The sequence below is a fragment of the Petaurus breviceps genome, unplaced genomic scaffold (genome assembly GCF_028583685.1).
Source record: "Petaurus breviceps papuanus isolate PSGF00001 unplaced genomic scaffold, PetGlider_PUasm1.0 220, whole genome shotgun sequence".
Taxonomy (NCBI): domain Eukaryota; kingdom Metazoa; phylum Chordata; class Mammalia; order Diprotodontia; family Petauridae; genus Petaurus; species Petaurus breviceps.
This window is the reverse complement of record NW_027185876.1, coordinates 9,484,850-9,509,094: the sequence shown is the minus strand read 5'-3', so window position 1 is coordinate 9,509,094 and position 24,245 is coordinate 9,484,850. Positions and strand designations below refer to the sequence as shown.

The following is a 24,245-nucleotide window of genomic DNA, read 5'->3' as shown; positions in this document are numbered from 1 at the left end:
TAGTGCATTAAGTTTTAAGATACTATGAAAGAACTTTGGCAGCGTCCTGGTTCCTGTTATGTGACTCAAGATTAGGATCTTAACAAGGAAACTTCTAAATAAAATAACAAAAGATTTTTTTTTCTGCAACAATCCCAAACTGAGATGACTTAGTTCCTCCTCTTACAAGGGGTTCACATCACTTTGACTCAGGCATCAGTAATTTCCTTATATTCATAATCTCAAAATTGGTTGCTTTCCTTTATCTTATTCAGCAATCTCTGTGCAGACGAGCATTCCCCTAAGATGTGCAATTTTCTTTTCAACTTTTAATTTCTCTGGGTACAGAAAAGAAGCTCTGGACCCTTAATTGAGCAATTATTATTTTTTAAGTGAATCTGGAGTGCGAGGATAGTGCCAAAACCCTCTTTTCATCCACAGAACAAGCAGAGCTGAGTCAGTGGCACAAGTTTTCTCCTGGCAGCCTCCCAGTTCAAGGTAGAAGGGCCAATTCAAGCGTGAAAGGGGAGCCCATTTTTCACCCCCCTGCTCTCTCCTTGACATCTACCGAGTTTCCTGAATGAGTGCCAATTAGTAGCAACTTACAAGTCTCTTTGGAGGTTTTAGATGACTTGCCTCTAAGAACTATTTGTATTTCTCATTTAGTCTCTTTCTGCAAAATGGAATTGGCAAACTCCCCACACCCCCAACTATGTGGCTTTCCCAATGGCTCAAAGCAGGCCTTTCTGTAAATCATTATTTCCAGAAAGTCATAGGATGCTGGTATTAGCAACACGGTCCGATGGAAAGAGCACCAGACCTGCAGTTGGGGATCGCTGGTTCAAATCTCACCTCGATGACTTTGGACAAGTCATTTAACTTCATTGGGTCTCTGCTTCCTCATCTGTGAAATGAGAGGCTTGGATCTCTGGATCCTTCTAGGTCTAGGTCTGGTGACCCCACTAAGTACTAGTTCAAGGGTAGCAGCTCAGTTTCTATAGGTACTTATGGAGAATGGATTTGCACCATCATATCCCAAAAGTCACATGTATAGAGCAAATAATAGGTTAACAGTCAATATCCCATCCTGACTTGTTAATGAATAAGGTTACTGACTCACCTTCTGCTGCTACAAAGTACCCTAGCATCTATCACAACATCTGGTGCAGGAACCCAACAAATGATTTTTCATTTGATTCATAGAATCACAGAATTATACAAAAGAAGAGTTAGTACTACCGAGGTCTTCTGGTCCAACCTCTGACCACAGCATGAATTTATCTAAAGAATTCCCGACAAGTAAAGGCATTATAGTATAGGGGAAAAAACAGCTGGATTTAGAGTCAGGGGATTTGGGTTCAAATCCCAAACCTGCTACTTATTACCTTTGACTTTTGGCCAAGTTACTTAGGCTCTGTAGGCCTCAGTTTCTTCTACTGTAAAATGAGGACATTTGACTAAATGACCTCTAAAATCACTTCCAACTCTTAATCTAGGAGTCTATGAGCCTATAATATCCAGCCTTCTCTTGCCTTAGAAGGGGAATTCCAATTTGAAACAATTCTAATTGGTAGGAAGTTTTTCTTTACATTAACTTGAAATTGGTACCCAAGTAGAAGGTAAGCTTCTTGAGGACATAGATCGTATTTTTTTGTCTTTGTCCATAAAATGCAAAGCGCCTCACTAAACATTACAGATGAGTAAATACATGTTTGTTGAATTGAATACAGTTTAAATCTGCTTTCTTGTAACTTCAACCCTTCAAAGCTAACCTCCTCCCCCCACCTTTCTGGTTTCTTATATCTTACTCCTCAATACATATTCTGACCCAGTAACACTGGCCTTTTTGATGTTCCACAACCAAGACACTCCATTTCTTGGTTCTGAGCACTTTCTCTGACTGTCCCCCATGCCTAGAACACTCTTTCTCCTCATCTCCACCTCCTGGTTTCATTGGCTTTCTTTAAGTCCCAGTAAAAGCTCATCTTCTACAGGAAGCCTTTCCCAATTCCACCTAATTCTAGCACCTTCCTTCTATTAATTACTTTCTGTTTGTCCTGTATATAATTTATTTCCACATATTTGTTTGCATGTTGTCTTCCCCCATTAGACCATGCACTCCTTGAGGGCGGGGACTTTTTTTCTCTTTTTGTATTTCTAGAACTTAATACAGTACCTGAAACATAGTAGATGTTTAATAAATATTGGTTAACTTAACCCACTGATATCAGTTCTGCCCCCTAAAGCCAAGCAGAACAAACCAGATCCATTTATTCATGAAAATCTTTCAAATGTTTAAAGATAGAAAACATGCTCCACAGAGGTTTTCTCTTCTCTGGCCAATGTTTTCTTAATTTATATGTGACCCAGAATGGCATAGACTATTTCAGATGAGGTCTGATCAGAGTAGAGAATATAGCAAGAACTCTCGCCTCTGTCATGCAGACTAAGATTACATTAGCCTTTTTGGCTGTCATGTCACCCTGCTATCCCATCATTGAACTTGTAGTTCACTCAAATCATTAGATTTAAAAAAATATATACTTTATAACTCATTTCCCTCATCTTATGCTTGTGCGTTTGGTTCATTTTTATCAGTCACTGCTATTATATTGGTTCTTGTTAGCTTCAATCTGCCTTTACTGACTCGAGATCTTTGTTTTTTATTCTGCAATTCAATGCACAAATAATTCCTCCAAGCTTTGTGTAATTTGAAAAACCAACTGTTATGTCATCTATGCTTTCTTCCAAGTATCTGATAAAAATGCTGAACAGAACAAGGCCAAGGGCACAGAGTAAAGATTTCCCTCTAGATGGACATCATTCGATGAAGCATTACTATTTGTGTGTGGTCAGTCAAGCAGCTCTGTATTTACCTAATTGTACCATCATTCAGGATACATCCCATCATATTGTCCACAAGAATACTGGGAGAAACTTTGTCAACTTGCTGAAGCCCAGATATGTAATATACATGTCATTCCTTTGACCTACTGGTATGGGCCCCAAAGGAAATTACCTTATTCTGGCAAGACTTGTTTAAAATGTGTGCTTAAAACCTTATAGTGGTCAGAGTCTCCTTTTCTAGTTCTTCATCTCAATATAAAACCATCTGTCTATAATGAAAAAAGTTCTTCATCTCTATATAAAACCATCTCTCTATAATGAAAAAAGTTTGTTGTTTTTTTTTTTTAAATCAGTAATCATCATCAAGCCCACTAGTCAATAATCTGAAGTATTCACCTTCCTCCACTCTGAAAATCAGGACAATATTTACCCGCTAATCTTGAGCACTTCTCATTTTTTTTTAAAAGCAATTGGGGTTAAGTAACTTGCTCAAGGTTACACGGCCAGTTATTTCTGGGTGTGGTGCTAAGTATCTGAGCCTGGATTCAATCCCCAGATCATCCCAACACTGGGGTCGGTGCTCTTACTCACTGAGCCACCTGGCCACCCCTCACTTCTCATTTTTAATGACTCTTCAGAAACAGTAGTTCAGCAATCACGTCCAGCAGTTCATTCAGCAACCAGAGATCTGGATCATCTGGGTCAAGGAATCTGAAATCACTGAGAAAAGCAACATTCCCAGTTCTTGTTTCCTTTCATCCTTGACTCCTAACTCTCCCTAACCACACCCCACACACCCTCAGTAAAGGCAATCAGTTGTGAAGTCAAGTTGTTTCTACCTTTGCAAAATTTCTCCTATATGCCCCCCTTTCCCTTCTGTCACTGCCAACACCCTGGGACAGGCCCTTACCTCCTCACACCTGGACTATTGCATTTGCCTTTTGGTTGGTTCCCTTACCTCATGTCTCTTCCTCCATTCAGCTGCCAAAGCAATCTTCCCAAAAGGCAGGTTTGACCATATAACCCCCTCTACAATAAATGCCAGTGACTCCCTGTCACCTCCAGGATCAAATATAAAAGCCTCTGTTTGGCTCTTAAAGGCCTTCCTAACCAGAGCCCCTCTTGTCTTCCTTGCTTTTTATACCTTACTCCTCTCCTTATAACACTGCAAGCCAGTGGTACTGTCCTCTGTGATGTTCCTCTCCAGATGCCAAGTGTTTTCACTGGCTGTCCCTTGTACTGTAACTCTTTTAATTTTAAAAATATTTTAATATATTTATTTATATGTAAACATATCTATATATTTATTTATATATATTATATATAATATATTTTATATGTTTCCTTTTGTTATTTTTATTTGTTCTATTTTTAACATGGAATAAAACAAGCGTTTCCATAACATACTATAATTTTAAAAAATGATTGCACATAAAATTGCTCATCCATTATATATAACTTGCTATTCCTTGTAAATATACAATAAACTTTTTGTGTAAATTTCCTTTTTTCTCCTCTTTTCTTACCTCCTTCTATCCTACCCTAGAGATGACTACTATTAGACACAAATATATACATACCGTGTTTCCCCGATAATAAGACCTATCCCGAAAATAAGCCCTCCCCTTACTGTGTGAGATTCCTCTAAAATAAGCCCTCCCCCGAAAATAAGCCCTATTGAGATTGCTACTGTAGTGAAAGTGATCCCCTGTGCTACACGCTACATTACGGTACCCTCTGTATGCACCGTCCCTCCCCCCCGGGTGAAACGCACGCCGCGCTCCAAGCTGCATCCAATCAGAGCTGCAGCAGTGAGCATGTCATCCTGTTCTTTATTGAATTCATTATTGAATAAAGGTACATTTTTTTGTTCACATTTACCTGTTTATTAAAATTGCTGTCAATGTTCATTAAAATAAGCCCTCCCCCGAAAATAAACCCTCTGGTGTTTTTCTGTCCAAAAAAATTAATAAGACAGTGTCTTATTATTGGGGAAACACGGTATACATATATACACACATATATACATACATACCTATATACACACATATATAAATACATACACATACACACACAGACACACACACATATCTTTTCTCATCCCTACCTCCTAGATTCCTTCAAGTTTCTTCGTACCTTCCAAAGAAACCTTTCCATTTCTTCCTTAATCTTAGTGTTCTGCCTCTGAGATTTTCTCCCCTTGATCTTGTATGAATTTTCATTTGTACACCATTGTTTGCATGTTGTCTCCCCCATCAGAATATGAGCTCCCCGAGAGCAGGAACTATTTTGTGTCTTTGTTTGTATTCTCAGTGCCACGCATAATACTAACATAGCATAAGTGCTTAATAAAATACTCATTGACTAGACTGGACTTATTTATTTGGATGGAGCTGTCATCTGCTGCTAACCATTTTTTTCTTCTTTCCTCTGTATAAATATAATTCTTGAAAGAAAAAAAAAGAATCAAAAGAGATGTTGAGTAATTCAACCTTTTCCTTGTTATCCATTATCATCTTTTCATCTCCTTCAAGAAATAATTCTTCCTTGATCTCACTCTTGTTAACAAGGTGTTTTTAGTGTCCTTCGTACTTACCATAAGCCTCAGCTCTTTCTTGACTTTAGTCTTCTTGACTTCATTTTTATAGGACCTTGCCCTTCTTTAGTATTTTACCTCAGTTACCTGTTCTTACTTTCATCTCCTTTAAAAAAATATTCTGAGTTTGTTGATGACCTCTCCTTGAAGTCCCGTGTATCTCTTAAGACATATCTTTCTTTTCTTCTTCCCTGGAAAAAACTGTGAATGTGTCAATAGAGTGTCATTCTTGAAAGACTCCTCATCACTCTTAAGCTGACTTTTTCCCCTCATATTCTCAGACTATGTGATCTTTTCGGTTCTATCTCTGAGCTCTTTTAAATTCACTTTCCAAAAGCCCAGTGTACATCTAAGACCAGAGTTGGCATTCCTTTGCTTACTATTTCAGTCTCTAAGATGTCATGTTTTCCAAGGCTCCCACAGTTTCATTGGTCAGTTCCTTTGAAATGCTTGGGTTGAAGGAATATGCCCTGGAAGCTATCCTTAATATTATTATGTATTTAAGAGCAGGACAAGTGTCTTGGTGTTGTCTTGGTGTTGGAGGCTGAGTAATGATAATAATAACAGCTAGCATTTGTAGAATGTTTTAAGGTTTGCAAAGTGCTTTACACATGTTTTCCCATTTGATCCTTACCCCTACTCGGTGGGGTAGGTATGATTATCATCCTCATTTTACAGGAAAGACAATTGTGGCTAAGCGAGCTCAGGTGACTTGCCCAGGGTCACACAGCTAGTCAGTGTCAGAGGCAGGATTCAAATAGACATCTTTGTGATTCCAAGCTCAGTGCTCTGAACTGTGTCAACCTAACTCTCAGCAGCAGGCGCGGTAGTGGAGTGACTAATCCGTGTGTGTAGAAAGTTGATGTTTGTGGAGATGGGGCAATAGCGTGAGAACCAGTATAGAGCACAAAAAGATAAATCAGAGGGAAAGAAAGAATAAGGGCTGCAGAGAAAACCCTGTGAATCAGAGCAGAGTGTATGAGGGTGTTTCCAGGAGATTGGGACCCCTTTGGCTTGTTTGTACATAAGCCTAGAGCTGGAGGAAGGGACCTTGATTTGAGGAAGCATGGGGGGAGTGAGGGCAAGGGAAAATGTAGAGCCCATTATGTACCACCTTAAGGATGGTGTGTGGATGACGGTCCCCAGTGACACCAGTTTAGAAACAATGGACAGCAACCCTTAGCATATCTGATCTCCTAACAGTTATCTAAGTTGGCATTTTCTGAAATTCTTGGAACCTCTGGAGAAAGTGAGTTTCTGGGGATCTAAGTGGACCAGAGGAGAGTGAAGTCAGCAAGAGTAGGAGGGGGTCAGTGACAGTTTTGATTAAAGACAAAACACAACCTCAACCCATCATTATATATTATGGCAAGTGACTTTTCCTTTTAAATCAGGCCTGGGATTTCATTGGTATTGGTAGTTCCCAATGAGGAAACTGTCTCTAACAGTGGCAGATCAGCAGTTGCTTCATAAGGTTTAGTCTTATGAAGAGAGCTGTCTTGAGCGTTGAGCATTTAAGTGATTTGTCCAGAGTCACACAGCCAGTATGTGTCAGAGTTGGGGCTTAAACCCAGCCCTTCCTGACTGAAGCCAGCTCACTATCCACTACAATGACTTTTAATGATAGTGATTTCCCAAATTATAGGGTGGGTAGGATTTTTTTTCCTTCTGTCCTTCTATATGTATTTCTAACAGAAGGATCACCTCAGCATGAGAACCAGTTCTGTTGTATGAAGTGATCCATCAAAAAAAAAATATATATATATATATATATATATTTGTAGTGGGTGATGTTATTTCTGCTCTGTCAAGTGTTCTCAATAGAACCATTTTCTTCCTGGCTCTCAGTGTCTGTCAGCAAATACCTACAAATTAGGGACGTACCCTATGAACATACCCATCCTTGGGAACAACAAAAACAACTTAGAACATATTTTCTTTGAAAAATGCTACCCTCTCCCTGCCTCAAGTCTCTCACCATTGCTGCCTTTCCAGTTTTACATTTTATTCCCCTCCATTCACTGTGTATAATACAACTCTATTGGCCTCCTTGCCGTTCATCATATACAAAGCTCCAACTTCCACCCCTGTCTCTTTACACTGGCTATACCCCTGTGCATGGAATGCTCTCCCTCCTCACCTCTGTGCCTTAGTTTCCCTAGATGCCTTTAATGCATAAATCTTGGTGGATTTATTTTTTATTATTACTATTATTATTATTTATTATCACAAGTGGCCTTTCTCTGTCCCCCAGGTTGATAGCGCTTTGCCTTCTGAGATCACCTTCTATTTACTCATACATCTTGTATTAGTCTATTTTTTTACATGTCATATTATTCTCCTCTCCCCAAATAGAATGTGAGCTCCTTGAGGACAGGGACTGTTTTTGTCTTCTTTTCATTCCCAATGCTTACAAAATACCAGGCATATAGTAAGACCTCTATAAATCTTAGCTGGCTGACCAACTGTTAAGCAGTGTCTTCCTTTGAAATCTAATCTCCCATAAAAATAATAAATAATAAAATAATAATAAAAATAATGAATAATCCCTCTCTTGTCCACTTCTCCAAAAACATTTTGCCATGCACCCTAGGATCCCAGGCAACACAGAGAAGGCTTGGATACCTTATGCTTGTTTGGGGGCACAGCCAATGTGGATTTGGCCACAACCATACATGTAGATACTTTTTGTTTGTTGACATGTGTCTGGTGGGCGTTAGGAGTAGGGGGTGATATTGAAGAGTGTAGGAAGAATTCGTGGAAAAATGTACTGTATGTACAAGGACTGAAAAATTGTGTAAGCTTCTTGTTAGAAAAAAATATCAGCATGGTCTTTTAGGTTATAAGTAATATTTTCTATACATAGTATACATTCAAACTGGTTAATGGTTTTAACTTCCTATTAGATAGTCAAACCTATTTAGTCTTTCATAATATGAATGTTAATTTTTGGAATAATTGACTATACAAATCCATGAGAGGCAGGACAACATAGGGGATGAAGTGTTCGCAAAGCCAGGATGATCTGATATCAACTTTTGCCTCTGCTCCAAACTGATTGAATAACCCTGGTCAAACTCTTAGTGGTCTCGAGGCAACTCTTTAAGGCTATGGTGTAGGGGAGACAACATTTATTAGTAGAGGGAATTTCCTTACTTGGGAGTTCTCAATGCCAATAAAATACAAGGCCCAGTTCCTCCCCTTCCCCATTAGAATGTACTTTCATTGGGGACAGAGAAAGGTTTCACGTTTTCTTTGTGTCTTCCTCTCAGAGTAAGGCCTTAATAAGTATTTCTTGGTTGACTGATCTAATTGTCAGCCGTTCTTTTTAAATTAATCTCCCTACAATATCTATCCATTTGGTCCTTAGTTTTGCAACCAGGAAGAAGGCAGATCTTATCCACTCTTGGTTCCACATGTCAACAAGTCAAATATTTTAAGAACATTATGATGTTCCCACTGGACTTTTGAAGGGTATACTAGCATATTATAAGCCCTGGCAAGTCCTACCAACGTGGAAAAGAATTCCAATATTTGAGAGTTGGAAGGATCTTGGTGGCCATCTAGTCCAACCCATAGCTAAAAGGAACCCCTCACTATACTTGATAAGTTGTCATTTAACTTCTGTCTGAAGGTTTTCAACGAAGGGAAATCCATTACCTTATGAGGCAGTTCATTACATTTTTGGACAGCAATAAGAGTAAAAAGTTTTTTTTTTCCCCTGACCTCAAGCCTCAGTTTACCTCCTTGTGACTTTGTGACCTATTTCTCCTGGTTCTTCTGTCTGAGGCAAAGCAACACAAAACTCATCCCTCTCACACAAGACAATTTTGTGTATGGGTCCTTTTAGAGTGGAGCTTCTTAGCCTGGGGTCCATGATCTTGCTTTTTAAGTATTTTGACAACTATTTCGATAGAATTGTTCTCCTTTCTCATCCTGTGTATTTTCTTTTATGCAATTAAAACTGTCATTCTGAAAAGGGTCCATAAGCTTCACAAGATTGCCAAAGGTTCCATGATAACAAAAGAAAAGTTCAAGGATTCCTTGATATATACATACTATGTATACACACATACATATTATGTATATGTACATACTATGTATAGATATGTGTATATTATGTATACATATGTGCATGCTTTGTATGTATCTCTAGCCCAAAGACTAGTGTAGCTAATTTAAGGGAGGCTCACTATCATACTGATCACACAATAATTAATTTTTCAGTCATAAAAACTTTCAAGGACTATACGCTAAGTAGAAAGGGATAGGATCTGCCTCAGTTGAGGGTATAACCACACCATGGAGGGTAACCTTACAGACCTGTGAAGTATTACATAAAATCATAGATTTAGAGCTAAAAGGAACCTCAGAATTAATATGGTCAATAGTCAATAAATATCTTTTACATGCCTACTATGTACCAGGCCCTGTGCTACACACTGGACATGCCAATATTTGACTTCATGGATACATGATTACTAACATTTTGTAAAATGTGCAAAACATGCAAATATGAAAAACAGAGACAGTTCCTGACCTCAAGGAGCTTACAAAGAATACCAGTATTGCTGCTATCAAAATACCAAAGAAGAGACATATTAGGTGTCAAATATGCCACTGGCTTGTGATGATGATGGTGGTGAAGATGATGATAATGGGAATGATGAGCTAATCCAAACTTTTATATAGTGCTCTTAAATTTATAATAAATTATTAGACAGATCTTAGGGAAAGAACACGAAATTTGCTTATAAGAAAGATACACTACAACTGAGGAACAAAATACAAGTTGTCAAAGTGTATCTTACAAGTGCCACTTGTATTGGGGGAAAAGAAAACTCATATAAAGGTAAAGGTGCTGAAATTAATTTTTAGTACTTTCAGATTATCATATGCCTTCTAGTTTTAATTTTTGTAAAGATTTTGTTATTAGGCAGTATCATTTTCTAAAAAAGGCTACTAGCTATGCTTTGAAAATACCCATCATTCCTTTAAGTATAATTAGCTACACTGTCAGACTTAAAGATAGTTTGAAAACGTGTTATGTTCTCATGAAAATTTCTCTAGACCCTTTTACAAAATGTTAGTAATGGTATATCCATGAAGTTAAACATTGGCATGTCCAAAGATGATGGCTCCAACTTAATGTATATTTGTAGTTTTCATGAAATTCCTATTTAGTTGAAAATTAGCCAAAATTCCCACGTCGTGGCCCACGGTTGCTTTAAACCTTTCTCTTGTATTTGCTTTGTCTTCAACTACTCCCTACCCACCCTTTTCCCTTTCAGGAAGTTAAAGAAAAGCTTGGTGTGTTAATTTAAAAAAAATTCTCCAACAGAAAGCAAATAATCAAACAGACCTATTAGGAAGGAGTGACACCTCAGTTAAATTTTAAGGCTGATTTTTCTATTTCCTGTAGTTACCAGAACCAGTTATAGTTACCAGTAGAAACCAGATGACCTGTTTAGGAGCAAGCTGAAGATGGAGTTCTTGAATAGGTTGAAACCTCACATAAAAAGGAGAGCAGAAAAATAAATAAATAATAGAGAAAAGATCCAAGAGTATATATTCTTTTTTCTTTTGCTTTTTGGAGGGCAATTGGGGTTAAGTAACTTGCCTAAGGTCACACGGCTAGTTTTCTTTTTTTCCTGTTAAGTGTCTGAGGCCGGATCCGAACTCAGGTCCTTCTGACTCCAGGGCTGGCCCTCTACTACCTAGCTGCCCCAAGAGTATATACTCTTATCATGCCTCATCCATCATTCAATGGCCAACATCGCTGGAAGGGTTTTGTGGTTAGGTGTGGACCGTATGTGTTACCAAATTCATCTGGGCTGAGGTGTAAATTTGACTGCTATGGTAGATACTGGAATGGGGAGGAAATATCTGATTAAATTGTTCATGGCTGCTGAGGCAACAGAAAGTTACCATAGCGATTGAGATGAAACACGTGAGAAGAGAGAGAATTAAATCTAACCCCTGTGGTAGTTTGACAGCCAATGCACTGCCAATAGGAAAACTTATCTACGATGTTAAAGATAAAACACGTTTCTCAAGGAAAAGAGCTGCACTCATATTTTGTTGTTCCCTTTCCAAATACATTGCTCTAGGTGACTAATTTGAATGTTCTTGTCTAATAATTCAGTACAATTGTGACCTTGCAGCTGCCTAAAACTTTTGCTTGTTCATTGTAGCACGGAGCTGTTGACAACAACAAAAAAAAAAGTACAGTGTTCATGCGGCTGTATGTGTGTGTATGTGTGTTTTAACTTCTTGTTAGCTAAAAGTATAGTAAAGCCTAAATTGTCACATTTGAGCTTGGAATTCAATAATATCTAGAACGTGCTGCCCTCTTCAGGAACTAGTGATTAAAAATTCTTTGATTTTGTTTATCGATTCAGGAACTGTAATGATAAAATGTATATTCTGGTATCAAAGGTGCTGTTTAAAGTCTAATGCTTCTAATGTTCGGGAACTATCATGGAGTAAAAAATAAAATAAATTGATTTTTGGAAGAAGCTGTGACCACTAAAAGTTTTCCAGTAAAACATAAATTTTAATCTAAAAGTTTCAAAGTACTTATTTGGGCTCTAGATGAAATATAAGTGAGTAGTTATTCTAATTGCAGAGTTTTTATTTTTCCATTCTGTAATGGATTTGGTATAGGTGATGTAGTAAAGAGGAGAAAGTGACTTTTGAGTCAGAGGATCTGGGTTCGAAAGTGACTCTATCACTGGTTACCTACCTGACCTTGGGCAAATAATTTTATTCTTCTATGACTCAATGTCTTCAACTAGAACATAATGTCTTCAACTAGAACATTCTAATCAATGGCCTCAAAAGGTCATTCTGGATCTAAATTTATGACCCAATGAATCTTGTGAATTAGGGACTTCTCAGATTTACCATTTAAGTACTAGTTACGATTATCTACTGAAATATTCAGAATGAATATAATTATTATTAATATTCTTAACACAGATACCCAATTAATATAACACTGATTCATAGCTGAACCCCTAAGTTAAGTCCCTAAGTGCACCCATAATATTACCAACTTTGTGATTACTTATTGTAGTTTGACTCTTTAGTATGCTTAGTTTATGGAAACTTTAGTCTTTCTACCATGACTATTCTTTCCATGAAAAAATGCAATGCTCTCGCCATCAGATTTGTATAAATTGTTTCATAGGATAATGATAATAATATCTGATATTTATATAGTGTTGTAAGGTTTGCAAAGCACTTCATACATGTTCTTTCATTTAATCCCCACAACAACCTTGTGAAGTAGGAGCTATTACTAGCCCCATTTTAAGTGTGAGTATGTTGAGACTGAAAGAAAGCTCAGTAGACTTGCCCATAGTCACATTACGTAGTAAGTGTCTGGGGCAGAATTTGTGCCCAGGTCTTCCTGACTCCAGGCCAATCACTCTATCCAGGATACCATCTCTCTCCTTCTAAAGGATCAAAAATTTAGAGCTGGAAAGGAGCCTTCAACTTATCCTTTTACAGATGAGGAAACTGAGGCAGGGGTTTTGACTTTGTTGTCTTCTTCTGGATCCATGTTTTGATCCTTTTTGTCCCCAAAAAAGGAATCTATGGTCTGGTTGCACTTTCTCTGTTTGCTCATCTTGCCAGCCAATTACTTGATTTTTGAGCTCTTTGCCACGGTAGAACTCTGCTTCCAGAGTGGAGAGAACTGTGTCCCAGATTGCTGGGGTCTTCACAAATGTTGTCAGAGGTCTGAGGAGGGTGCCCTCTCTACAGCCTCCACAAGTTCTGGCACACTGGCCACACACCCCAGGGCCACCACCCAAGACAGTGACCCAGATCCAAGCAGGTCAAAGCAAGAGCAATTACCCTCTGGATGGTGGCTTGGGTCCCCTAGGATCTGCAGGCCAGGAGCTCGGGAGGCAGCCAAGGGGCAGCAGCCGCTGTGCCTCCTGCACCTCTCTGCCTGGGGACAGGGGCCAGACAACTCTTCTATCACTCAGTTCTAACAAGAGTTCCCCACTGACCTTTTACTTTCTCTTTGTTGTTTATGGGTTGAGAAGTCTGGAAACTGCCAAAGTACTGGTGATTCACTCACCTGAAGCCTGCTCTGGCTAGTCTGTGCTGCTCACTGGGGCTGCCTCAGGTCTGGCCCTGGGAGGCTCATGTGGGACTGCACTTGGCTCCCAGCTCAGTGTGATAGCCCCTTCCTGTCAGCCTGCCAGACTGCCTTGAGTGGGAGATTGATTTCTCTCTGTCACTCTGTAGGTTCTGTAGCTCTAAAATTCGTTTTGAGTCATATTTTACAGGTATTTAGAGGTGATTGGATCCGGAGTTTAAGCAAGTTCCTGCTTTTACTCCACCATGCTGGCTCCGCCCCCCACCCCCACCCCCATTGCTTCATTTTCAAAATGATTGGTTTTTTTTTTTTTCAAAGTATTGGCCTTTGAGATGAATTATATTGGAAGTAAAATATTTACCTCTCTGTTAAGCTAATACTACATGGATCTACAATTTTCCCACCATAGGAACTTACTCCCTCTGCCATGAGGATTATAATAGAGAGTTTTTAGAAAACTTAACACAGAGTTAGGTAGGGATTCTTGAGCTTCAGTGAAGCTGACACTTGCCAATGTTCATCTAGCTAGTCAGAAGCAGAATTTGAACCCAGATCTTGCTCCCTCTGAGGATGAAATTCTATCTCCAATGCAACTTATTCTATTATATATGGGACTGGACCTGTGATTTCCTTAATATAAGGGAACCTCCAAAAAGAAAGTTTCTAATACCACTTCAGATATGCACCTCCTCTGAAAATTTATAGTCCTTTGAGAAGTTAAATGTCTTGCTCTGGGGTACATAGGCATTATGGTGTCAGACTTGGGATTTGGAACCCAGCTTTTCATGACTCGAAGACCAGCTTTCTATCCACTAACACGTGACATCTCTCTACTAGTTAATATGTTTTATTTATGGCATTGAGGTACAATTGAATTGGGAAGGCTTTTCAGGGGATGTTGTAACTTCAATACTATTTGGACACCTTTTAAGATGTTATTTTTTATTTTTCCATAATTCTAACATGTTAAAAAAAATTTCAACTCACTTAAAATGTCTTTCTAGACTTCAGAAATGTGAAAGAGTGAGGGACACTGCATCTTCACTACTTAACAGATATGAAGAATCTCGTATTATTATTATGCTAAAAAAAGGGGAAGTCCTCACACTTAAATTTGTTTCTCAGCTTGGCTGCTGACTTCCTGCTGGGGAGATTCCTGTTTAGCCTCATATTTAACTTTACCACAAATTATCTAGTGCTGACTTCATGAAGATATGGTGAACCCTACAAAATCCCACAATTAACAACTACTGTACCTTCTGTATCCCTGGCAAATTCTCCCCAAACTATAAAAATTTAAGAGAGAGCTGGCCTCAAAGCCAGGATAGATTTAAGTTCAAACCCTACTTCGGACATATACTTGTTTTGTGACCCTGGGCAAGTCATTAACCCTTCAGCCTTAGACAACTCTATAGAGTTGTATGTTTCAGAGAAGGTTCATTGCAGAATTGCTTCACTTGGGAGTTCCAAACACTAAAGAAATCACAAGACTAGTCCCTATCCCTTTGCACATTTATAAAAAAAAACAACATTCCCTTAATCCTGCACTCTTACCATTTCCAAGAAAATTGTTTTCTACTCCTATTTTCCAAAGCACCTGCTGAAACTCTTCCTTAATCTGTAGTTCAAGATCTTAGCCAGATAAAGTGTCCTACAGCAAGAAATACTAGGGTGTCTACTGTCCCAGCACCTGGAACATGTGCTCTAGTCTACATTAAAATCCTGATTTGTGTTTTCTACGATAGATTTGTTTCATTTTTGTTTTGCTGCTGATGCATTGTATATGGCAGGTGGGATCCCTGTGGATGAAGGTATAATAACTAATAACATTTTCTTTGCTTTCCAGGGTATTTGTGGCATAGTGATAAATTTCATCTTTCCTGGAATGGTAAGTAAGGCTTTTTCTATATTTGATAGTACTGAACACAAAGGAGAGAGTGAATTGGTACTATAAAAAAAGAAACCTAAATGAATTGAACAGCCTGATAATTATAAGGTGGTTCATACATACATAAACATATGAATACTGTATTCAAGACCTGTAAGCAAGCCAAAAATTCTTATAAAATGTTCTGATTCCTTCAAAAGGAGCATAAGGACTTGCTTTCCCTGTTGGATTACATTTGAACCTAGGGTGTTCCACATTGTGTTTCTGGCATAATTTATTTTAATACATACACAGACATACACATAAATATGGTTTACATTCTATGAGTAGAGGGGGAAAGTGTGTCTTTGGTACCTATTGTTGAGTAGGGGAGTAAAAGCAAGAATCCTATAGAATTTTTACTGTTATATGAAAAAAACCCTGATCCTTATTTATGTTTGACAGGGTCTCTACTGCATCTGTGAATTTCAAATTGTTTATTTTCCAAAAGCATGTATCATAACTTCTGAACAAACTAGCTTCTGTGAAATTTTTATTTAAAAACATAGTTTTAGTCATCTTTCTAGGTGTTTTTTTATGACTGAAAAAGGCAATATTTATTTTTAGTCCTTATCATAACATCTTTACAATCAAATAAAAATAAAAATTCATCATGTTGGATAGAGAAAAGTCATTGTAAAATTATATGTCTCAGCAAGCAACTCTTGAATCCTTTGAATGTGTAGTTATGAAGGGATGTTTGCTAGGCAATACTTTGGTCTTTTCCCTGAAAAATAAATAATAATGCCTTCATAAATTCACTTTGAAATGAATCAATAGATAACCATAGCTACTATTATAATAGTATAGAGATAGATTTGTGTGTATATCTCTATATAGTTATACACAAATCTTTCTCTATTCTATTGAAAAAATAGTTCTAATTTTCTGTGTGTATATGTGTATACACATGTACACATATGGAGGCAGACTTACTGGGACGTAGTAACTTACTGTAAGAAGAGTTAGGAAGATGCTCAAGCGGGTCCTGTTTCTGAAATAAACCACGTAACCCTTGGCATAATTAACTTCTCAGGGCTTTAGGCTCTAGAAGATGCATAGTGTTCCCTAAAATGCTATGTTCCATTAGTACCATTAGTGCCCTCACCTGGGATTTCCCTATACCAATGAAATCACAGGTCCATCCTTGTCCCTATCTTCCTAGGAAAAAGAAGTATTTGGCACCAAATACAGATCTAAAGGATTCTTACATTGTAGTGCCTGTCACAGTTCTAAGACCTTGCAGTCCATTCCAGAAAGAGCCCATCGTCTCCTTTTCAAAGACTACTCTCAGCTCCAGCTTACAAATGCATAGAACAATGGATTTCCAAAATGAGTGTAAAGCTGAGAGTCGTATTTCTTTAGTACAAAACAGAAGCATTTCTAGAATTCAAGAAAACCTGTTGAAAAACACACTCTCTCTCTCATGTATATATACATATATGCACAACTCACTTTTTAAATTAAAATAAGGTTTTGAGGTAGTGCTTTGGTTTCTATTTCCTAAGGTGAGGGACTTGACTTTAGAGGACTTTTTCTTTTGTTCCTTTTTTTTAAACAAAGAAAGAAAGGGGGAAAAAAAAAAACTCGAGGTCAAAACCTGCAGGTGAATCTGTTTTGAACTCATTCTTTCAACAAGTAGATCAAGCTAGTGGGTAATAGTTTGAAAAAAAAAAAACCTTTTGGTGAACTCTACAGGGCATTTTCCCTTGACTGCCAGCAAATAGACATCCCAGAAACACTGATGTCAAGAACTCTTTTAGAGTCCGAGGTGAAAAGAAAACAAAATGTAGCCTAAAAATCCAGGAAGATGCTAGTCTCAGGATGTGTCTTGCCCAAGCTTCAGAATAAATTGGGGTTTTTAGGGATTTTAATAAAAAATGAACATCACGAAATCATAAAATATTGGCACTGGGAGACATCAAAGAATGGTGTACCTTTGGAAGGGTCCTCAGCAGCTATTCAGTTCAGCCCATATCTGAAAAGAGTCCCCATTATAATAAACCCAACAAGTGGCCATTCAGCCTCTGCTCAAAGACCTCTAAGGAGCAGGAATTCATCCCCTCTTGAGGCACACCATTACACCTTTGGATGGCTCTAACTGTTAACAAGTTTTCTTGACATCAAGTCTAAATTTGTCACTTTGTAGTTACTTGGTGGTTCATTGCTCTGGCCCTTCAGGGTCGGAGAAAATAAAAATCTAATCCCACCTCCACGTGAATTATTGAAGACATTATTGTCCTCCTCCACACCACTCTACCCCCCACCCCTCCTTTTTTCCACAATAAATAGCCCCTAGTTCCTTCAACCAATCAATCTTCAGCTCCTTGTGAGTAGGGATTGTTTTATGTATTGTCTTCCCATTCTGGGTGCCTAGGAAAGTGCCTGACACATAGTAGTGTAATGGTAATGTAATTCCCTTTGTATTGGCAAAGGTAGCAGGTACTTAGCACTTAGTATCTGATCAAGCCTCAATTGGGGAAGCAGAAGGTATGAACCCCTGTCTCCTGTTACTGACATAGCAGGAAGGGGTTGGCTGAAACAGGAAGCTGATGCTGAGTGTATATAAGGAAAAGTGCCGGAGAGGCACAGTCAGAATTTCTTGGGACCAGCATTTGGAGGCAGAGCAGCTACAGAAGAGAGATTGAAGAACTGAGCTAGAATTTCCTGAGAACTTGTGGTGGTGGAGCTTCTTCTGAACAGGAGCCCAGAGCCCAGAGCCCAGAGCCCGGAGCCCGGAGCCCAGGTGACAGAGAAAGCATGATTGGGATGCTGAGACTTTGTTTGTTTGTGGCTTGGTTGAGCCTTGAATTCCCTGGAGCAGAAATGGTGAAGGATCTGACATGGACCAGACCCTGTGAACTTCATTGTGGAGCAGGACTTACCCAGAGAGCTGGACAAGGAACTGGGAGCTGTCTGCCATTGAACCCAGGTGACAGTCTGGTGAATCCAGGTAGAATCTGGGACCATGGAAGGGGATCCAGGGAATCTGAGAACAGGCCCCAAGTCAAGATGAAAAGACCTCTCTGTGGGTACTGAGTAATGATGAAATTATAGTTTACTAGTGACCTAGGGGTGGAGGGTTTGTGTGTGGTACTTAGTAATTGATTGCTGAATAAGTGACTGATTGAGTTAATCAAGTTTGCCCCTGAGTGGAAGACTTTGACTATTGTACTTATGAGACTATATTGTAAGACTATATTGTGATCTTACTTAGTAATTGATTGTTGAATAAGTGACTGAGTTAACTTAAGACTTTGCCCCATGAGTGGAAGACTTTGACTATGGCACTTTGAGATGATTGTTTTTTGTTCTAAATATTGTGACTACTTTGGTGAAAACTATGTGGCCATTTTAATGATAAGCTGTTTGTGAATATAAGTTGTAATATTGTGAATGCTGTACCTTGATTTTCTGTGGATGTTTTGCTTTGATTTGTTATGGAATAAATAGAGTGTTCACTATACTGTGTAATCAGAACCTTAAAAGCTGTTCACAGTAGCATTCTTCTGGAAAGCTGCTTGTGCATGGCATTACAAGTAGGCACTTACTCAATACTCACTGATCAACTAATGCACTTGAGGCCTTGTACCATCCTGGTTGCTCCCCAGCTTGCCAATTCTCTTCTTAAACTGTGGTGCCCAGAATAAAACAGGACTTGGTGACCTAATTCCCCCCATAACAAAGAGGGCATTTGGTCATCCAGCTTTAGTTTGTGAGTCCTCCAATGAAGAAAGGCCCACTACCTCCCAAGAGAGCTAATTCCATATTTCTATTACTCTACTTGTTAGGAAGGTTCTCTTAAAGAAATTGGTTTATAAGCAATGTGTTAATAAGCAAAATTTAGCATAAGGGCAAAATACTTTACTTATTCATTGGCTTATTATCTATCAATTTTAACTACCCATAGCATAGCTAAGAAGGTGGAAACCCCAGAGGCCTCTGAACAGTCAAAACTGATGTCATAAAGTCCATGTATTTAACACTTATAGACTTTTCTCATAGGTGATCCCTTCAAGTCTTTCCTCAGGGCTTTCCTTATTTTTATTTGACACACAGTTCTAACAGGATAGGTTTTCTGTTTTGGTGGTCCATAGCATATTAGAAGCAGCAAATTTAAAGTGGGAAAAGAAGGGACAGAGAAATATGTCTGGTGGCAGGCATGCAGTCAATACAAAGAAATGATAGAGGATGTCGAGGGATTTTAGGATTATAGATTGTTTCACAAGAGGCACTAGAGTTTTGGGACTCCAGCTTCTAACAGGAAACACTGACTACTACATCATTATAAGACAGGTAAACACAGGAGGACTGTTAACAGGTGTCCTAGCATCGGTTCATTGGTTCACCCTTGATCTGGGCAGACAGGAAGACAGCTTCAAAGGGGTTAAGTAAGCTTGCTTACTTTATTCTAATTTATTCTTCTCAAGAGGGGTTGCTTATAGTGGGAGCACCAACTCCTACAGCTTTCCTTAATCACCCTTCTGGAAGGGAGGGCAATTATCCCTATGTCTCAATGGGGTCGACTGAGACAGGTACAGCTTGTGCCCTCCCCTAAATCCCCTCAAGACTCAATGAGGCACACACAGCATTGCACTGTCATATTCCCCACTCACTGACCAGTGTCCACTTAATTTATAGGGCAACAAACAAAGAAGGCATTTTGCCAACATTAAGCTCACAGGTTAACTGTAGCAATATCGTCATTCATTGTTAAGTGTAGTAAATATTTCATTATGTCATCCTTTTATCTCACTGCAGAAGTGTGATGGGGAGATGTTTACAAGTCATAAGGCTGGGAAATATTATCTAACACCAGAGAACTAGAGATTGTTATGGTCATGGATCCTGGGAAATTAGACTCTAAAAAAGAACAACAAAATCCTCCTTACGTACATAGGCTTAGAGCTGGAAGGGACAGTGCTTATCTGTTATTTTACAAATGAGAAAATGAAAGTCCAGCTAGATGAGATGACTTACCCAAAGTCTCTCAGATAGTAAGTGGCAGAGGTGGAATTTGAAGACATATATTCTGATTCTAATGTGCTGCTCTTTTCGATATAACATCCTGACTCTAGAATGGAGGGGAAGGAGGGAGGGACAGAAAGAGGGAAGGAGGGATAGAGAGATACAGAGAGAGAGACAGAGAGAGACACACACACAGATAGACACAGAGACACAGAGAGACAAAGACAGAGAGACAGAGAGAGACACAGAGAGAGATAGAGAAAAAGAAAATGAGAGAAACCTTTATGGAAAAAAGATAATGAAAAATGCCTCCCTAAAGAGTTGGAAGGAATATGGGGCCAGAATGTTACAGACATTGTCAGAAATTGTCAGCAAAAGTTGATATTTACTGAATTGTTTTTCTTTGTTACAAAGGAGAATTTGGTACTGATGGGTGAGGGGTGTATCTGAAGGTGACTAATGCAAAAAAAAAAAGCATCAGAAAACTTAAAAAAAAGAAACAGATACAAGAAGTATCTGGAAGTCTGGAGCCATGTACAATAGAGAATGAAAACCCTCCCTACTTCAGTGCCCCCTGTGGTCATTGTTCTAATTTATACAGCACAGTATGATAATTGAGGGATTTAGCATAGCAAAAAGAGAATTGGATTGTTAAGGAGGAGATGGCTTCTGATCTTGCTCTACCACTAATGCTCTAAGTGTTGCATAAATTGTTGTACTTAGGGGCAGCTAGGTAGTGAAACTGACCCTGGTGTCAGGAGGACCTGAGTTCAAATCCAGCCTCACTTACTAACAGTGTGACACTGGGCAAGTCACTTAATCCCGATAGTCTCCAAAAAGCCCAAACCAATTAAAAAATAAATTGCTGGACTTCCCTAAAAAATCTAATTTTTCCTTTTCTATAACATGAAGGAGTTGACCTGGATTGATGATCTCTGAGTTCCTTCCTGCACTAAAATACTGATTCTTAGATAAAATACATGGCCCTGAGTCATTAGGAAAAGATCCCACTATGATCATTATATTCTCTTTAAGAAAGCAGAAAAGCAAGGCAATGTTTTATTTTTTAAAAATAAGTTTTATTTAAAATAAGATTCTTTTACATCATAATCATTCCTGTTTATTACTATCACCTTTAATACCCCTCATCATACTTCCAGAACTGTAACAAAGCAAAGAGGTTAAACACAGGCAATCAATAGGGTGACTATATCTGACAGAGTATGCAACATTATTTCCCTGTACATCCCCACCTCTCTACTGAAAGAAGAGTTCTTCACGTACCAAAGCAGTCATTACAATCTTTCAGAGTCTGGCTTTCTTTCAGTTTTTTTTTCCCTCCTCCTTTTGTAGTGGTAATGTATTTTAGTGAGCTTTTTATAAAAATCAAATTAAAAAAGTTAAGTGTGTATTTCAATTATTTTAAAATTTCACTTGTATGGAAGAGACCATATAGGATAAATAACATGGGGTTACTGTATGTAGATGTTTGTCAGTTTGTATGCTATGGCCCTATTTACATTCATAAATTAATCTAATTCATCCAGTAAATATTTTTGAGGGCCTATTATGCACAAAACTGTCTTTACAAAGAAAAATAAAACATAATTCCCCCCTCCGCCCTTATTGAATATGATGATTGACCCTTTTTCTCCTTTTTCTGTTTCAAGAGACACAACTATGAGTCTTCTGGAACCGTAGGTGGTTTATACATCTAGGCATCTACTTTATGATTGTTTCCTCCTCTGATTGTCTAGTCTTAACCTGATCTCATCTGATTTTATCAGCTCAGTAGGGTTAGACTCAGTTAGTCCTTGGCTAGGAGCCTACCTGGAAAGAGAGAGACATCTGCCTTTGGGAAGCTTTGCGTATAGTAGGAAGATTATTGACTGGGGTCTGTGGGTCTTGGTTCAAATTCACCTTTGATGCTTCCTATCTGTGTGACTTTAGGTCATTCATTTACCTTATCTGGGACTGTTTACTCATCTTTAAAATGAGAGGGTTGACTCAGGTGACCTTTGTGGTTCCTTCCAGATCTATATTTGTGATGTTGTATTTTTCAGACATTTTGCCTGGTCCTCTCCACTGAATTTATTGCGCTTTCTTATGACATAGTTATAAATGCATGTGTCTTTCTCCTAGTTTGTGAGCTTTCTAAAAGCAAGGTCTGTGCCACATTCATCTTTTCAACCCCTAGTGACTAGTGAAAAACTAGTGTTTTCTTTTTCTTTTTTTTGCTTTTTGGAGGGGTGAGGGCAGGGAAGTTGGAGTTAAGTGACTTGCCCAAGGTCACACTGCTAGTAAGTGTTAAGTGTCTGAGGCCAGATTTGAATTCAGGTCCTCCTGACTTCAGGGCCAGTGCTCTATTCACTGTGCCACCTAAGTTGTTATCTTCAGCTTCCATTTCAATTCATACTCCAGGATCATTTAACCAATTGATTTCAATTGACTTTTTCAAAGAAATATGAGAACATGGAGGTAAAAGCCCAGTTTGCATGCTAGTTTTTCTTTGAAAGTTATTCAATCCAATAAACATTTATTAAGCACCTATTATGGGCTAGAAACTGTAGTAAGCACCGAGGATATGATAAAAAAAAAAAAGTCCCTACCCTCAAGGAGTTTACCATCTACTGGACAGACAACCTACAGATGCATGAAATCATCCTCACTGCTTGATTGGTTCAGGAGACTAAAGGCTCAAGCTGCTGACATCCCTTGGTGGCTGCCTGATCACAGAGGAGGCATAAGGATCTTTAGGCTCTCTCTGGTGCTTGCCTGGTGGACCTCGATGGGCAGGGCAGGAAAGGGAACTTTATTCAGCTGAATCACTTGTCTTCAACACATATGCTTAGTGAATATCCTTCTCCTGCACTGGCTGAGTAAATCTTCTTTTCTTAACTGTTGAGTGACCTACTAGTGTCTCATTTCATTACAAAACCAAATAGAAAATGCCCACAGACTGGCCTGAGGTAGGCCCAGCCCAGAACTATAGTATAAACATTTTATCCCAAAGTACAGAGAGAATATCCCTCCAATAGCACCTCAATCCCTGGAGAAAGTAGGCTCAGACTTAAGGGGTGTGCCACGACCACACACCCCATCAAGATCCTTCTGAATAGATTAAATAATAATAGCCCTCATATCATTCTCAAATAGAGGGCATGGAGGTTTACAGAGTGAAGTTTGCTCTCCACACCAGCTTTGTCAGCTAGCTAATGCAGATTTTTCAGACAATGAACAACCAGATTACTTACTACCTATTTTCCATGAGTAGGTATTTTATTCCGTTCTGATGCGGCACTTTGAAAACCAGAGAGAGGCTAGAGCTGCGTAAGGGGCAGTGTGACCTGATTTCAAAAGTCAGAGTCTTCACATACATCTATCAATGAGTCCCTATTGCCCCTAGGAGAAAATGCCAAGTCTTCAGTCCTGGCTCTGCCAACGCCCTTCATGATCCGGCTCCTGTTTTTCCAGGTTGGTTTGATGTTATTCCTCCTCATGCCTTCCCCATCCCAGTCAAATGATCCCCTCATTAGCTATTCTCCATAAATGGTATTCTTGTGCCTTTGCATAATTGTCCCCAAATGGAGCATTTGCTCTTCTCTTATCTCTGTTTTGAAGAATTCCTAGGTTTCTTCAGGCACCACCTGCTGATCCTTGATTCACTTTCATTTGCTCTCTCTCTCTGTCCCCCTCCCTCCCTCTCTCTCTCTCTCTCTCCCTCTCTCTCTCTCTCTGTCTGTCTCTGTCTCTGTCTCTCTCTCTCTCTCTGTCTCTCTCTGTCTCTCTGTCTCTCTCTGTCTCTGTCTGTCTCT

At 38.9% G+C, this 24,245-nt stretch overlaps 1 protein-coding gene across 9 annotated transcripts in view; it reads left to right on the top strand.

Moving 5' to 3' along the window:
* The window catches only part of ADGRL2 (adhesion G protein-coupled receptor L2), a 372,405-nt gene that overhangs the window by 85,916 nt on the left and 262,244 nt on the right, over positions 1–24,245 (top strand). For all 9 annotated transcript variants that reach the window (XM_069094616.1, XM_069094613.1, XM_069094615.1 and 6 more), the window contains one exon: positions 15,382–15,423. The gene's annotated coding sequence lies outside the window, so the exon portion shown is untranslated. The remainder of the gene's footprint in view (positions 1–15,381; positions 15,424–24,245) is intronic.